The sequence below is a fragment of the Ambystoma mexicanum genome, chromosome 10, assembly GCF_040938575.1.
Source record: "Ambystoma mexicanum isolate Mex_15411 chromosome 10, UKY_AmexF1_1, whole genome shotgun sequence".
Taxonomy (NCBI): domain Eukaryota; kingdom Metazoa; phylum Chordata; class Amphibia; order Caudata; family Ambystomatidae; genus Ambystoma; species Ambystoma mexicanum.
The window spans coordinates 20,329,945-20,348,489 of record NC_090932.1 but is presented as its reverse complement, the minus strand read 5'-3'; the positions used below and the strand labels follow the sequence as shown (position 1 = coordinate 20,348,489).

Genomic DNA, 18,545 nt, shown 5'->3' with positions numbered 1-18,545 from the left:
GCATTACCCAGAATTGGTAAAGGCTGTCTGGAGTAGAAAATGCTGTCTTCTCCTTGGCATGTTCTGCTAAAGCTATTTGCCAATAGCCAGCAGTGAGGTCAAACGTGCTGAGGTCCTTGGAGGCACCCAAAGTATCCACCAGCTCATCTGTTTGAGGCAATGGGTGTGCATCTGTCTTGGTGACAGCATTCAGAGCCCTGTAATCCACGCAGAACCTCAATTCAGAAGTGCCTGCCTTTGGAACCAAAACCACAGGGCTGGACCAAGGACTACTAGAGGGTTCAATCACCCCAAGGTCTAACATCTTGTTGACCTCGGTCTTAATATAAGACCGTACTTTGTCTGACATCCTGTATCCCCTACTTTTGGTAGGTACACTGTCTCCTGTGTCAATGTTATGTTTGCACCAAGGTGTCAAACCAGGCGACTGTGAAAACAGGGGGGAAAACTGCCTAAGAAAACTTTTCACCTCAGCCTGCTGATCAGAAGTCAGGTGAGGGGCCACTCGGACACCCTCAAAGGAGCTATCCGAAGGACCGCTTTGGAACAGGTCGGGGAGAGGTTCAGACTCCTCTTCCTCAACATCTGAAGCCAGTAGCAGTGCTGCGATTTCGACTCTTGGGACGAAAGCCTTCAGCCTATTCACGTGAAACACTTTTGGAGCCTGTCCCGGCCTTCCAAGGTCCACTAAATAGTTGACCTCACCCAGGGGCTCCACCACTGTGTAAGGGCCTGACCATTTGTCCTGTAAAGCTCGAGGCCTTATGGGATTCATGATCAGGACTTGCTGACCAGGTGTAAAGGTGATGAGGGAAGCTTTCTGGTCGTACCAATGTTTCACCAGCGCTTGTCCTGCCTTCAATTTATCACTAGCAAAGCCCATCAGAAGTACCATCCGTTTTCTGAGCCCTAGCACATAATCAACTACGTTGGTAGTAACAGGGGGAGTGGGCATCTCCCATCCCTCCTTGACGATGGCTAAGGGTCCCCGTACGGGATGACCGAACAGAAGTTCGAAGGGGCTGAAGCCAACACCCTCCTGTGGTACCTCTCGGTAGGCAAACAGTAAGCATGGTAAAAGAAGATCCCATTTTCTTCTCTGAGGTTCCTCCAGAGCCCCAATCATGCTTTTTAACGTTCTGTTGAAACGTTCCACCAGACCATTGGTCTGGGGGTGGTAGGCAGAAGAGAACTTGTAGGTGACCCCACATTCTTTCCACATAGCCTGCATGTACTTCGACATAAAGTTGCTGCCACGATCTGACACAACTTCTTTAGGGAAGCCAACCCTAGTAAATATGCCGAGTAAAGCTTTTGCAACTGACTTGGCAGTTACAGTTTTCAATGGGATGGCCTCAGGATATCTGGTTGCATGGTCGACCAGCACCAGGATAAACCTATTGCCCGAGGATGTTTGCGGGTCAAGGGGACCAACGATGTCGATCCCTACCCTTTCAAAGGGTACCCCCACAACTGGGAGCGGTACCAATGGAGCTTGGATTGTCGCGCCAACCTTACCAGACAACTGGCAGGAGGCACAACTCCTGCAGTGACTTTCTACTTGCACCCCCATCTTGGGCCAGTAGAAGTGCATGGATAACCTTTGCTTGGTCCTCTTCATACCAAGGTGACCAGCAAGGGGAACTTCATGCGCCAACTGCAGGAGGAAGGGCCTAACAGCAAGGGGAACCACCAACCTCCTATGGTCTCCTTCTGTAGACTCTGTGGGCTCACGATACAGGAGTCCACCTTCCCAATAAATCCTATGCGTCCCAGGAGGTCCACCCTCAAGCTGGGAGCAGGCCTGTCTCCTTAGGCCTTCCAGAGATGGGCACTCACGTTGGCCTTTACTGAATTCGTCCCTATCAGGACCTCCTTCAACTAACAAGTCTTTTAGTTCAGGATGATCGTTGGGGTCAAATAATTCAAGCATCACCACCTCCTCGTCAGGCCCGGGCGATTGACCAACTTCCTCCACCGCAGTGGTAGGCGAGCTCGGGGGAATATTCTCTTTCCCTCGTCTTGACTTGTCGACTCCTTTCGCCTTGGGTTTCCCCTTCGGCTGGGGCGGCGTATTGGACTTGGCCAATGCTGCCCGTGCTTGAGACCGTGTGTAGGGTCTTTCGGCAGTGTCTCCTACGAGCCCTAAAGCTCTGAGATCATTACCTAACAAGACCTTTCCCGGGACGTTTCTCTGAATGCTCACTGGAATCCTGACTGCTGTACCATTTAAAGTAAGATTTACAGGTATTACTGGAAACATACGGAGGGGGCCGTCAGCCAACTTAGTGGGCATCAGAGTAGCTCTGGCAACTTCCTCTGAGTCTACCAAGGTAGAATCCACTACAGTGCGACTGCACCCACTATCCCTAAGAGCTGGAGTATCTACTCCATTGATCAGCACACTGTCTTTAAAGTAGTGCTTGGTATTATCCGGAATCCTAGCATAAGCCTCTGCGACTTTAGGCTCCCAGGAACCCAGGGACACTAAAACTACCTCAGCCTCTATCCCGCTGGGAAATGAGTCTGAGGAGAAGGATGCTCCTGTAATCTCTTCTTCCTCGTAGGAGGAGAAGGCCAGATTAGCGGAGTGGACCCCCAAAGGTCTAACCTTACACCGGGGATCCCCCTTCACGTGGTCAGTTGCTCCACAAGCAAAACAAGATCCATTGGGTCTGTTTACATAGGGAGGCTTATTGTAACCAGAGTTCTGTTTCGGAGGCTGACCTCCACTACCCTGCGAGTTCTCTTGTGTCTTACCCTTATTTTTCTTTTTGTGGCCCTTATGAGAAGAAGATTTAGCAGATTCTCCACCCTCCATATCTTTGGACTTTTTCCCTTCCTCCTGCTTACCAGGATGAGTTTTGTCCTTATGGGACACTCGATGTGACACCCATAAGTCTGCTGCAATGGCCAGCTTCTTAGGATCTATCTCCTTCGAATCGGTCAAATGCTGCTTAAGCTCCGGGGAAGAAGATGCAAAAATGTGTTCCAGCATGACAAGATTTATCATGCCTTCGAAGGTAGAAACCTTATAACCTTCGACCCAGCCAGTTAAGTTTTTCAAGGATTCAGTGACATAAGATACCCAAGTACCACCTTCCTTTTTCTTATACTCTCTGAAACGTTTCAAATATTGGGCCGGAGTCTTCCCAAACTTTAAAATGAGAGTTTGCTTTAACATTGCGAAATCAGCTCGCTCAGCCTTCGACATTTCCATAATGGCACTACAGCCAGAATGGGGCAGTCTGCTGAGTAACCATGCAATCTTATCAGCATTGTCAACTTGTTGAACTTCGCATGCATACTCAAACGCATTCAGCCAGTCCATAATGTCATTCCTTTCTTCATACACACTGAGCAGATCTTTCGGAAATCGTGGATGAGAGGAGGCCCCAGACCCATGTCCAGGACCCTTGGACCCATTTGCAACCTGAAGCTTGGCCAGTTCCAACTGGTGATCCCTGTCTTTTTGTTTTTCTGCCTGTTCGATTTTTAGTTTGGCTATGCTGAATTCAAGCTCCTGCTGCCTAAACCGCAGCTCTTGCTTCTTGAATTCAAGCATAGCCTCCCCATCAGCACTGGCAGAGGAAACATTAGACATCTCGTCCTCCCTGTCCTCGTGGTCGCGATGGATCAGTGCAGCGGCAGAACCGTCGGTTCTAACAGTGAGAGCAGCCCCACCTCCTTCCGCACTGTCCTCGGAAGTTATAGCGTCAAGCTGCGCTTCTTGCCACGCCACGATTCTTTGGATCATTTCCAATTTCGTGCCTTGAGAGGAAACACCTCTCTCCGCACACATCTTTTTCAGTGTTTCTGATTTGGAAGCATTTAAAGTTAACAAGGTATTTGTTTCCATACTGTTAGATAGGACTATGGCCTTTTTAAAGTTATACTACAACAATTCACTACGTGTCCTGGTTGGAATAACCTGAAATGCCTTAGTTCGTGCGCAACACTGGATACCTTCAGTCGTATCCCACCGCTGTACACCAATTTGTTAAGACGGATTTCTGAACTCTGTCCTGGTGGCGCAGAAGTTCAGAAGGCCAACCTAATTACTTGGAACAGGGTAACCTCTGGACGAGCCAGACCAATCAAGGTAGCGATCGCGGCGGTCAAGACTAGGTCTCAAGAGGGGTGAGGGTGACTGAAAGCCCGCAATGAGCATTTTGGAGCAAGAATGTACGGGTAGTAGCACACGAATTCCATTTGATATAATGATGATTGCATATATGTGTATATTACTGGAATGTACAGTATGTTGTGGAATATGTATATATAGTGGCTGTTTTATAATGTATGTGTCATATTTATTTATTTATTACATTTATATAGCGCACCTCACCCTTGGGCATCTGGGCGCTTGTGCTTAAAAATACATTTACAACCAGTAACATTGTAGTCTTGTGCTTAAGGAGATGGTTACATCCAGTTACTTTCATGCTTGGTCCAAGTATAAGATGCAAGTACAGTTGCAGGTACGTTGCACTATAATTACGTTTCAGGCTTAGTCCATATTTTAGCAAATAAACATAATACATCATATTTTTCTGCTATCCCTTAGAGGTGCCTGGTCCGAAGGGGCTGGGAGGCTGTGTAGTGCTTAGGGGTGGACTATGTGTAATTTTTGATGTTTTGGTTGAAGAGCCAGGTTTTGAGTTTTCTGCAGAGTGACCAGAGTGAAGGGTCAGTGCTTAGTTCTGGGGGCATGGCATTCCAGTAGTTGGCTGTGATAACAGGGAAGATATAACAGGGAAATAGGAATGATATTATATGTTCTTAATTCTTAATGAGAATAGTTGAGTAATGAAAGCAATGAAATGATACTCTATTAATGCATTTCTGCTGTTGCATAGAAAACTGCTGAGTAGTCCGATGTATAAATAAATAAATATGCTTTGCGTCTTGATGCCTTTAGTGATAGTGGGAATTACACATATCTGATTGACTGACTGATTGATTGATTGATTGATTGATTGATTGATTGATAGCATGATTTTCCCTTATTCAAAATATTCTGCATATGTAATATCAGTCCACATAGTAACCAGTATTTTTGTTTCATCCAAATCATGCCTCGACTGTGGACTGCTTCTTTAATGCAAGCCATTCTCAATGGACGTCTGATTCCGACAAAGTCCCAGAGAAGAACGCTACTGGGTGCAATTCACTGTAGACCACAATATCCCATTGTGTCAAAATGGCTCCCATCCACTGATGCGTCTGTCCCTACTAGAAACAGTAGTTCCAAATGTAAGTGACACAACATGGGAGCCCTCGTGAAGCTTCTAGTCAATGCCCCATTGGACTGCAGCGTTGTTCCTAGTCTAGCCATGCAGGGCAGTGGCCCATGAAGCGCCTGTATGATCTTTCTGTATAGCCTTTACAGGCTTGGCTGCCCGCTATAGATTTACTGCCTTTGCTTTTCAGGAATCCGGATGAACCCCCTTTAGGAATGAGGGTGTGAAGAAGTCCACGACTGGGATTTCAAGTTCAAATGTGTCTAATTTTGCAAAAAAACAAATCTATACTCTGGCTAATAGCGCTCTCATGTGTTCACCTAGTTTGGAGAATCCCAGTATGTCATCTAAGTATACAATGACACATGTGTCCAAAATGTCACAGAAGATATCATTGCTTCAGTGTTGCAACGCCAGCGGGGCATTGCAAGGTGCACACAGTGCCGACCCTCATGTTGAGTGTCGCCTTCCACTCATCGCCCTTTCTTATTCTCTCAAGACTGTAGGCCCCTCTGAGATCTCATTTCTAGACTATGTTGCTGGTCTGAACTGGTCAATCAATACTTCTTTTAATGGTAAGGGTTACCCATATCTTACTGTGCTGGATTTAATGACCACATTTAAGGAGGTCTAATGTCCCCACTGGCCATCGCTATGAAAAAGATGCCCGTCATGTGGAGCGGATAATGACACTCTTGTGTACATTATTTTTTATGTTTTATTTAGTCATATGTTTAATAAAAAGCTTTGACATAATGAATCGACACAATAATCAAAAGATTACAGTAACATGATCAAATTCATACATCGTCAATTATTCGCACAACATTACGCCCTGGAATAAACAAGCAAATTAAAACATCTAAAAAATGCAATAAAATGTTAAAAAAAGGAAATCAAAATCACACCTACTAATCAGGTATCACACATTTCTTAAAATCAATCACGGGCGAAACAAGCGAGTTGGTGGTCCCTACTAAGCCTCTCTCCCAAAAAAACTCACAATCAATGGAGACTTTGGAAGAAACACATTTATTAAAATATGTTCTCCGTTTGCCATGAAGAATGGGACAACATACCAACAAATGTTTTAAAGTTTTTGGTTCCTTTGCATTGTCCCAAAATCTACATTATGCCTTGTCCAAAGTCAGGATTCCCTATCTGACTATAGTGTGTTTAGTATGAACATTGTGCATATCTCATTGGATTCCTCTATGCCAAGTATCCCCTTTGCTCCTCATGCTCCTTAATTGTCGGTGCACTTATCCATTCATGAGGGGCCTTAGTGCTTGGTATAAGATCAACGCAACCACCAATAGTCTGTGTGGTAGGAGTTTATCTGCCTCTTTTTCCTAGCACACATCAATTAAATCCTGATGTCGGACTGGTATCATATTCTCCCTGTCAGGTGCCTTGTGTAGGGTGCAACCCAAGTTTCATCTACACCGTGTATGCACCCCAACACTGTTGTTGGCACCGTTCTAGAAAACATGTAATTTGTTGTCCTGCCCATTCAATCTTCAGGTTATGCAATCCCCAAAATGTTTGCAAAGCCTGAAGAATCATGTGTATCGAACTACTGAATGGATCTATGTGACCAATGAATTCCGCCCTAATACTGATGCCGAAACTAAAGATCCTGTAGAACATCGCCTGAAATGTATGCGGATCCATCCACGGTACAAATAAGGTTTAAATACATCAAGTGTCCTGGAATCCCGCACAAATGCGGGCTAACACAGCAACTGGCCACATAATGAGGACAACAATGTTAGCAAAACATGAGTTTTGAATTTTTAGGAGCGTTTTGAATGGAAACATATGGGCATGGTTACTGTCCGCTCACCATCACTCGGCACTGGTGTTTCTAGTCAACTATGGGCATTTTCTCACAAAACGTACAGATTGCAGACTATCCCTTTGCTTAGGAAAATGTTGAGGTAACTGTAATTCACATTGTACAAGGAAAGTACAAACATGTTTTACATCCCCAGAACTTGTCTGGTGGATCTAAAGAGTTTTGGTTGCAACATCATGAAACAACTGACCAGTCTATGGTAACACCATGACTATTTGTGCCCATTCCCATACAAGCCTGACGTGTTCCAGGATTTTATATTTGGTGAGTTCTGTCCATTAGAATATTTCTCTCTGCCCAGGGAGCTTGTAACTCTCTGTGTATCTCTTGAGTGGCTTCAGCTATTTCTAACAAGGGGTAGCCACCCAAATCCATTCTTCATTACCCTTGTTATTTTGAGAAAATGCAATACAATTCTATAAAAAAAAACAGGGGACTGCACACACTGTCAAGTTTGTCTGAGAAATAGTTTCTTCACTTTAAGAAAATAGGTTTGAAGACAGCTCCAACAAACCCTCGGAAAAATATTAGCTCTTCCTTGTACCAAAGGCAATGATTTCTTCAGGGGAAAGGGAAAAATGGGACTGGGGAGAAATTAGAACTATAACCTTATACGAAATAAATAGGCAAATACTGCTCGGTAGTGGTGTGGAGAAGCAACTGTGTACATCTGCAGGTGATCCCGCCCCTACCTCCCGTGTATTGGAGACATGAGATTGTGCCGTGCCTAACACCAGCCATAATACCAATACCGCAGCAAGTGTTTGAAAGAAGATACCCATTGAGACAACCCTATCGAATGTACCCTGGACGTGATGATAACTTACAAAAGGAAACCCCTGAAGGAGTATATGGAGAAGTTGGATTGGTCAGATGATGACATCATAAAAAGTATGCATGACGTGTCGAGACCCTGCCTTAAGAAGATGCATGGATCTTAGAAGACTAAATGTAAAGTAAAGGATCAAGTGGACTCTCAAGTATAAAAGAAAAAGATTACATGTGCATGAAGTGCTGCAGAAAACAACGGTTCAATAAATATACAGACGCTGAAACGCAAGGTACATTAAGCCATCATAGAAGCCAGCTATGAGTAGTGAATAGAATGCAGACGAAGCCGCCATTGTATAGAAACTGGACATTGGTATCATGAATTTAGTAGGCCAGAACCCATGGAGCTGGAAAGGAAAACTGTGTCTCAGTAAGACTAATAGGCTTGTGAGGCTGCATGGCAAGGCTGTCTGGCCTGAAGTCAAGATTCAAGAAACAAGGTCAGCTATCTATCCTGAAGAAGAACGAGTATGCAGGGGATGAACCTTCTTACATTAAGATGCAAGATAGAACACAAAGGATGCCAAACTTTAATTCATTTAGAGCATTTAAAAGCTGCAAAATGGACAAAATCGGGGTCTCCTGTCACGTGAGCCAAGGATGGAAATAGAGCTTGAACTTGAAGTTCCAGACACGATAGCGAGTGCCCTCACTCCCATGCATTCTCAAAGACACAGATACTCTGCAAGGCCAAGTACAAAGACAATTTCATGGCAGAAGGCATGGGCGATGAGAGATGCTGGGCTAATTGGGTGGTGAGGTAATTTCATGTCCTATCTTCCTGCACCTGAGTCTGGGTTTACGTGCTGCTAGATTAACCAAAATGTTCCAGACATGGCACAAGCATGCCAACCAATTATACCCATACATATAACGAAGGACCTTATCGTTTATAAACCAATGAGAAACGTATCTAATGTTTCTGAAATTACATGTTTTTTTGAGGTAGGCATAAGTTGTCCACCTGATAACGGCCAGCCAATAGCAATCCTAGCTCCTATAGAAATGTATACTTAGTTGTTTCCCTTAACCAATACCGACCCTCAATAGGTTTTTCACTATTGCCATGTAGTATGGCGTCATTTTGACACATTATCTAGTATAAGGACTGTATTTTGTGTGACGATCATTGAGAGACAGAGCGTACGTCCGTTGATGTTTATTGTAACCTCCCTGTTTTAGAAAATTGTTAATAAAACAGTACATTGCCATCTTCCTGAGTTGGTTCCATTATTTGGACTCAGAATTACTCTGGTATAATCCCATCCATTCCAAATGCACATTCTTAAGGGCCATATGCTCACGTGGTAGCAGAGGATGGTTTCAGATCCAAATGCGTTTGGCTCCAGTATTTCGGACGATCGGGCATCCTCCGCCATTAGCTGGAAGATCGCAGAATTTCCTGTGGAGAGCGGCCGATAGAAATAAACTTGCAAGAAGAATCGAGATGGTGGGCAAGTTCCCTCTTTGAAGAAATCCCTGCTCGGTTTCCACGGGCGGTCTGCGGATGGAAGGCGAAGTGGTCGGATTGATGGAGGAGTCGATACCGAAGGCCTCGAGTCGATTAACAAATGTAAGTAGACTAAGGGGAATGACAATATAAAGAGGCGAGATTGTGATATTTTGAGTAATGGGAAATGTTGTGTAGACAGAGATAGCTCATAGAACTCCTAGTTCAAGGGAATTGGAAGAAGACATTTCAATCTCCAACAGGAGTAGAGATAATATGAGAAAACGCACGGTCAGGACCTTGAAAGGTGATGTCTTAAACCCTGTACAGGGTAACATAAGTAGAGGCGAGAGAAGTATACCCCTTATTATAAATGGTTAATAATTAAGGGGAGGTGATCACAGGTTATTGATGTGAATGAAGCAATAGAACTGTGAAAGGTTGAAAGCAACAGTGTTTGAAGTTAAGGTGTAATAAACAATTGGCACCAATCAAAAGATAGATAGGTCATTGAGATAAAAAAAAGTATTGAGCAGCGATTTGTGGTGCTTGCTCATTTTTGTTGTTTTAAAAAGGCTGAAGGTGGTGATTTGAGTTGAATTAAAAAGTCTATTTTTAACGATCTAGTACGTATCGACAGTCAATTGAGACTTTTCATCATGGAGGACACTCCTCTCATGCATCTTCGTAAGCTACTGCCAAAAAACGTGCCCAAGCTCAAACCGTACAGTGCAGAATGGGCAAAGGGCACAGCGGATAAAATGTTTATGCCATGGCCACAAGGGGGATCATTGTCAAAAGTGGAATTACAACACATGACCACATATGTGCACTCTGCGTACACAGGAAAGAAATTAGAGAAAAGACTGTCAATTTTAGAATTTTGGAAGATGTACCAAGAGGAAAAAGAGGACCCGCCACCGGAGGAGTGGATGCTTAATCAGCATAAGGGAGAGAGCATTGAGCCCTTAGCTCCTCTTACCTTGCCTGAAGGTAAAAGTGTAAATCTAGAAGAGGTAGGAGTTTATCCTTTAAAGGAGTTGAAGGCAGTGGTCGGTTATAGTAACCCGACATATGAACCCCCTGCTTACAGTAGTGACAACAGTCCAGAAGAGTGTAAAAGAAAGGAATACACTTGTAAGTTTATATGGGATAAGGAAGAACGAGGTGACATGTCGACAGACATAGATCGAGAAATCAAGTGATGGAATGGAGAAAAGGACATGGCTGACGAGGTAACGCTCGTACAGAACAAATGGGTGGGAGGACAGATACTACTCAAGTTAGATGGGAAAAGCTTTGAGGAAGTTAGGCAAAGAGAAGATAAGGACAAACAAGAAAAGAAGGACAGGCAACAAGAAAGGAGATTGACAGAGGATGAACAAGGAAGAAAAAGCAGGGATCGACGGGAACAGATATACAGAGAGGAACAAGAAAAGGACTAAAAGTGAGCAGAAGAACAAAGAAAGTACAACAATAGGCAAAGAGTGACGGAGGAAAGGAACAGGAAGGAAATAAAGAGTGAGAAGGAAAAAGCGCAAAGAGTGAAAGATAGCACGGTACAGAGAAGGAGAGAAGAAGAAGAACGAAGACAAGGAGTAAGAAGGGAAGAACGAAGGCAGGAGGAAGAGAAAGCTAGAAGGGATGCGAGAAAGAGAAGGGAAGTGGATGAAGAAATAGAACAGATCAAGGAACAAATGAGGCTGAGTGCAGACATACAATGGGATAAAGTAAAAGAAATTCTCCTGATAAAGGAAGTAATGCCAGCAGGATCTAGAGAAGCGTTAGAAGAAGAAAGATTTGATGTGGAAGGCATTAGAGAAAGGATCGACAAGGTCTATCAGCAATTAAGACAAGCTAGCGAGTATGGGACTCAAGGGAGCGGTAATCGATCACCGGTACCTCAACCAGAAGTTGAGGAGGAAAACATGTTTATCATGTCTTTGAGTAGATTAAGTCTGGATAGAGGCGAGGAGGATGATAGTCACACTAGTTGGGGTCTAGAAATTTCAGAAGAGGAAAGAGAGTCAGGTTGTGAGGCAGAAGGAGAGGGTGCGTGTGCCCTCCTCGGAAGCCAACCGATGGATAAAGAAGTACGATGGTCAGATCAGGAACACCCTAGCGAAAGAACACCAGATCCCATATCATATCCAGAGCTTCCCCGAAGACTATTATATAGTGAGAAGGGAGAGTCTCCACTGTATGTGAGCAGATTAAGATCGCTACCAGCAAGAAGGCGGATAGGGATGATTACCCCTGCCATAGATAGATTAATAGTGGGATCCGACTATGGGAAGGGATTCACACAGTTTCTCCTGCTTGAGAAGGGGGGAGCAAGACTGCAATACATTCCATGGCCACAAATGAATAAGGATAACTTAAAATGCAAGCTCCCTAGTTTGATTACGCGGGCTGGGAAATGGATATACGAGCTAGATAAAATGACAGGAGGGAACACGTTGGCCATAAGAAACATAAAAGGTCTCCTGGCAGCCATTCTTGGGGAGAGGGCTGACGACATATGGAGGAGAGCAGGGAACTCAAGTGTAACTGCGCAAAACACAGCGCATAATGGAGCGCTATTTAATTTAATAATTGCAGGGCAGACGTTTGGAGGGCTCTCAGGGTACAGTATCCTGACACATCAGATATGGGTGCAATTATGACGCATAAAATGAAGGAAGATGAAGACCATATTGCTTATATTGAGGCTTTTCAGGAGAAATTGCAGCTTGAAACTCGCGAGATGTGGGAAAAGACAGTGGCACTATTTTACCATATTTTATGTCAGGGGTTACCAGAACCAGTGCAAAGACAGATGAAAAAAAAACAATTGGGGATGGAAGCAAAGCCATGGGCTGAGATACAGTTGACTATAGTACATCACTGTTGGTTATTACAAGAGAAGAACAAAAGAAAGCTGAAAACAGAAAAATTGAGGTAGCCAAATTAGTTCCGAAAAATTGTCAAAATTTGCCAAAGAAGGGGCGGTATTGACAAGCGGAGAAGGACTGGAAATGCAAAAAGCAATAGGTACATCACAACCAAATAATTCACGCACGATGGATCCAGGTGGGTACGGGTTTGTGCCATGAGGCAGAGGTATGGGTTTTAGGGGAAGAGGAGGTGGATTTCAGAAAAACCAAGGTGAATTTCAAAATACTCAGAATGAGAGCCAGAGTGTGCAGGGAGGATATAACCAAGGAGGGTTTGCCAGAGGGCCACCCCCAGTGTGTTGGAATTGTGGAATAACAGGGCCTATTGTGCACGTGTGCATGAGCCGAGGGAGTGTACAAAATGGCCAATTTTCAAGAGGGGGACAGCTTAACCACCGCCACACAGCACACAAACAAGAGAGGGCTTTGCCCAGGATCACGCATCCTATCAGGCACAGGCACCACAAGTACAGCAGGCACAACAACAGGGACACGTGCAATTTCACCCACCGCAAGGGCAATCGCAACAAGCACCTATGCAGACACAACAATATGCGAACACAGGGCAATTATTGATGCCCAGAATAGGAGGTGTCACTGTGGTAGGAGGAAATCCTTTCACGGGGATGGGGATGAGCTTGTACCCTCAATAGGACAGGTCACATGGTGACTTGATGTGTTCAGTACTATCTGTGACACCAGACCCCCAAGAGTAACCACGGGTCAATGTGATGATAGGGGGCACATCCTTTTCTTTTCTTGTAGACACTGGGGCAACTCGTTCGTGTATATGGGAGGGAAAATACCCAATGTCCGGTATTGCCATGAATGCTCAATGGCTCTCTGGAGCTACAAATGTAGTTACTTTTACTGATAAATTACCTGTTTCTACAGGGGAATGTGACATGTCAGTTCCTTTGTTATATTCACGACAGACACCAGTTAACATTTTGGGAAGATTAAATGCGGAAAACTTAACATGGTGATTTCATTTACTGATCAAGGAATAGTGTGCTCGACTCCCAGGATACATTATTTAAATGTCGGAGAGTTTATACTGGCGTTCACAGGGCAAGTGGCTCTGTGAGGCATCCCGGTAGATGCGGAAGTCTTCCTGTGTGGAGTGAGCATTTTGTTGACATGGCTCCCTGAATTGGTGGGGAAGATTGTGAGGATAACTGATGAGTTTTTATTCAGACCATGCATACCTATGTATGAGGAAGACGGACAGACTTTTTCTATAGAGTTGGAAGCCGCTATGTTATAAGGCGAGATAGCAATGCTCGAAGGGGTAGATGACAAAGGTAGATCATGGAGAACAGTGATAGGTCTTGAAGAGGGGTACAGATTGGCTGACATAACTGATGAAGACATGTTTAGAGAAGAACGTACCGATGACGAAGTGGTGTTCAGGGTTAGGGAGAATTCTCCAGAATGGCTAATTTCCCTTACCTACTGAGTCCCTCAGCAGCTTTGCTGGATTTCTAGGATTTTTTTTTTAACCTGGTAAGAGTGTGAACCTTTTTTCCCACTCTTACATGTGTTTTGGCTATGTGTTGTACATTTTTATGTGTTCATGGACTATGGAGCCTCACCTATTCCATAGGCTAGGCATCATCTTTTAACTGTGTGTTACACAGCACCTTCAGTCCAGTGACACAGGGTTGTCTTTTTCAGACGTCCCACTGAAACTCCATTTTTCTCGGACTACTACTGTCTCCCAGAAACATGTAAAGTTACCATTGACTTTATTAGTCTTTTTAAATCACAGACCCAGTACAAACTATCTAACATAGCGTACTGGAAAGGGTTAATAGTTATCCCTTTTTGTTTGTCTCTCATGGAACATTATTTCATTCCCCTTTTTTTAAGATTTGGCTGGTGGCAGTGGCATCTACCCTATTTTTCCTACCGCGGTCTATTTATATAGCCTTGGTACTGTTTTAGGCTAAGTTAGTAGCCTCGAACTGTAAACCCGCTGGACCCCTTTTATTTTATTTCAGTTCCGGCTGGCTTTATTCGCCATTTCTTTTTGTGAAGGTCTTTCTCGTGTTTTACTCTGCGCGCCAAACCAGGTTTGGTTCCTTTGTTCACCGTCCTTTGGCAAGCTTCTGCACAGAAGCCCTCCTTAGGTGCCTGAATGTCTGAGGGGGACAGGATGTGAGGGAGGGGTTTGAGACTCCCTGGACAGGGTCTTCTTGGAGACCCATGTCGCACTCTGGTATGATTGGCTGTGGTGACTGTCCCGGCAAGACAGCCACCCTGCTGTGTGATTGACAGCCAGGCTGTGTGAATGGGGGAAAACTGCATAAAAAGCAGGTCTCTTGGGCTTGGAAGTCAGAGTCGCCACTGGAACGAGAGAACCGACGAGAAGCTGACAGAAGAGGCCCTCTACCACGACTGAATCTCCCGGTGAAGCCCTGCTGCAGGTCCGAATCTTCAAACTTCGATGACAGGGAAGATCTGCAAGGAATCTTCTCCCCTTGAGCTGGTGGGACCAACCAGTTCGCCAAACTGCAAGCCAGGCCTCCCTCCTCTGGTCGAATTTACTGTGCACAGCTACAGTGAGCTGGATAGCCAGGAGGATCGGACCCTGCTTGGGTTTTAAGGAGCGCACCTTTTATTTGTCGTTTTGCTCCGCTGCTGGTTACTTCCCTGAGCAGTGCAGGACCCTGCAGTCTTCCTCCTTTTTGTCAGTCTGACAGTCGCTTCAGGAACCGTGAGACTTCAGGATCTGCCAGGAAAGTATGCCTCAGCTACAGCATTCTTCTGCTTTTAAGGTACTGTGCTAACCCGGCTGTTCGTTCCGTTCAACCGCGGTGAAAGTGTGTGAAATCTTTCGACAATCCGAGGGCTTGCCCTTCTCTATTCTTTAAAGTAACTGTTCATCCGACCAACTTCGTTCTTAACTCTTGGCTGTTAGGCAGAATCCTGTGCAGTGCCCTTAGGGACCACTACACACGATTAAGACTAGAGGTGACAATACAAGTTTTACTTTTGGTACAAGCCTGTACTACTATGTCAGAGTGGTAGCAGTGGCGGAGCAGCCAGGTTTATCTCAAGAGTATATGAGCAGTAGCAGAGATTACACAAAGGGACCACAATTACTGTGACTCAAGCAAACACTGACTCAAGGTTTCAGGTAAAAAAAATATAAGTACATTTATTTCGTTATAAACACAACAATTCTATTAAACTTTAATAAAAACCACACGTTAAATATACCACAACTAACCAATTCACTTTGTGCAGTAAATCTGAAGTTAAGTACCCTGTGTTTGAATGAACCGGTGTTACAAACAAAACACGTTACCGCGAATACGATAGCGATCACTTTTTGACAGTTCGGTCTACTGAACAAACGCGTATCCGTGACATGAAATGCTACCGGGGCAAAAACACACTTAGCACTTGAGATACCCAGAGGGAGTTGGGGACAAAAATCACAGGCAATATTTTGGTTAGGCAGGCAGAATCAAGAAACACTCAAAGACAGGAGTTCAAAAGTCAAAGGGCCGGAGCCAGGGTCGAAAGACACCGGGGCCAGTTGCCGAAGATCACACGGTCAAACAGTTCACGATTCAACGTAGCCAAAAGTACTTCGATATTGTCAATGTTCGGAAGCAAAAGTTATAAGAAGGAGGGAAGACAAGGGCAAGCCTTGGAAATGAAGAAAAAGGGATTCACCCAGTTTCCTCAACAGAACACAGTACCTTGTTCCAGCGGTGCAGCTGGTGCCCTGGCAGTTGTTCCTGTTGGTTTCCCACAGACCCAAGATTCCTGGAGCTTTGTTGTGAAGGACGACGTCTGAAGGGAGTCTGCACCACACAGGGATGAAGCCGGCAGCAGCGACAAGGAATAAAAGGTGCGCTCCTTAAAAACAGGAGAGGCTCTTCAGGTGGCTATCCAGACTACTACAGCAGTATGCAGCGATTTCGACCAAGGAAGAGGATCCTCTGGCTTTAGAAGATGAGCTGGTTATCCCCACCACGCTCAAGGGAAGAAGACTCCGGGCTGGATCTTCTCTAAGTCGATGAAGGGAAGATAGCTCCGGACTGCAGCAGGGCTTCACCAGGACGGGGTAGTTGCAGCCGTCGTTCTTTCCGCTTCTCTTCGGTTCCTTGTAATTCCAGTGGCGACTCTCTGACTTCTAGCCCAAGAGACCTGCCTTTTATGCGAAAAACCCCCACTCACACAGCCTGGCTGTCAATCACCCAGCAGAGGGCTTGTCCAGCCCGGACAACTACCCTGGCCAATCGTGACAAAGTGCGACTTGGGTTTCCTAGGATACCCTGTGCAGGGGTGACTACACCCCTCCCTCACATTCAGCTCACCTAGACACCCAGGTGCCTTGAGGAGGGTTTCTGAGCAGAAGCCCGCCAAAAGACAGTGAACAAAGAAGGCGAACCTAGTTTGCAGCGCAAAGTAAAACACAAGAAGGACTTTAACGAAAAGAAATGGTGAATAAACCCAACCGGAGCCAAAAGAAAGACGATTTGGTCAAGCGGGTTGATGTTTGAGGCTAATATAATAGCCAAGAACAGTACCACGTTTATCTAATATAATCGCGGTAGAAAGGTTAGGGTAGATACCACTGCCACCAGCCAAGTCTAAATGTTAAAAGAGCGAAACATTGCTCTAGGAGGTACAGATAAAAAGGGATACAAGTTAACCCTTTCCAGTACTCCATGGAAGATGGGGTGTACTGGATCTGTGGTAGATTGACTAAGTAAAGTTAATGGTAACTTTACCCTTTTCTGGGGGACAGTAGTCGCCTCAGAAATGGAGTCGAGGGAAGTCTTAAAGACAACCCTGTGCCACGGCACTGAAGGTGTTGTGTGGCACACAAAAAGAAGGGGGCTGCTCAAGTGGTGTGCTTCAGAGTCCACAATCACAAAAACAGAGAGAAACACATAGCAAAACACAGATAAAAGTGGGGGAAAATCTCTCACTCTTACCAAGTGGAAAAAAATAAACTCCAGAAGTCCAGCAAAGCTGCTGGGGGACTCACTAGGTGAGGGAAATTAGCCATAGTTGAGAATTCTCCCTAACATTGGCAAAGACTTAACCGCAAACTACTCTGAACTGTGTGATCCTCTGCAAAGACTCTGGTCCATTAACTTTGCCCCAGGCCTCTTCATTTGATTTCCTCACCGTAGTTGCCTTTTCTAGATTGCCCTGCTGACTTCCTTGTTGGTGCTGCTTAACTTTTATCTAAATTTATTCCCCCCCCTTTGAATTACTGAAGTTCCATTTTGCTCTCACTTCATTTTGAGCCTAACTTGTCCAGACTCAATTGGGTGTGGTGTAGTGTATTAAGCGTGTGATTTTTCAACTGCTTTACTTTGGTGAATTGTTTAATAAATAATGTGTAAATAAATGTATATTCTTTTACTCAGAAACCTTGAGTCAGTGTTTGCTTGAACCATAGTAAATTGCTGTCCTTTGTGTAACTTTACTCTTGAGATATGTCTGGCTGCTCAGCAATCGCTACCACTTTACTGTGTGGTACAGGCTTGTACCAAAGGTGAATTTGTACTGTCACTTGTAGTCTTAATTGTGTGTGGTGTTCCCAAAGGGTACTGCATATGAGTCTGCCTAACACTCTTTATGAGCATTACATAATGGATAATGATCGAGAAAAGAGAAATCCCACAGCGAATGGCAATAATGCGACAATGACCAGCATTTTTTCAGGAGGATCTACAGAAAATACCAAGTGTCCTATGGAGCATGAGCCCCTATGACGTAGGTCTATTGAAGGGAATTGGGGAGGTTAAAATAAAGCTTAAACTAGGAGTAATTTTACCCCAAGCAAAACAGTACCCCATGTCCTGGGAAACTGGTGAGGCATATTCCAGACTATTTCAGCACTGATGAATCAGGGTATCCTAGTGCCATCGAAGTCATCGTGCACTACCGTGGTGTATCCAATAAAAAAATCTAGAGGTGGGTCGTGGAGATTTATCCAAGATTTGCGACCACTTAACCAGATTGGAGAGGCAGAGTTTCCTTTAGTTCCTAATCCTGCGACTATATTGTGCAGATCCCAGTAGAAGCTCAGTATTTCATGGTGATCGATTTTAAAAATATGTTTTTCTTAATCCCGTAGCATAGGGACTCACAAGACCTGACTACCTTTTGAGTTTAAACAAAAAAGATTAAAACATACTCATCTTCCTCAAGGGTACTGTGAGTACCCATCGATCTTTAACAGGGTCCTTCAG

At 44.7% G+C, this 18,545-nt stretch overlaps 1 protein-coding gene across 3 annotated transcripts in view; it reads right to left on the bottom strand.

Moving 5' to 3' along the window:
* The window catches only part of LOC138491108 (probable cation-transporting ATPase 13A4), a 1,567,030-nt gene that overhangs the window by 1,226,585 nt on the left and 321,900 nt on the right, over positions 1-18,545 (bottom strand). The gene's annotated exons all lie outside the window — the stretch shown is intronic.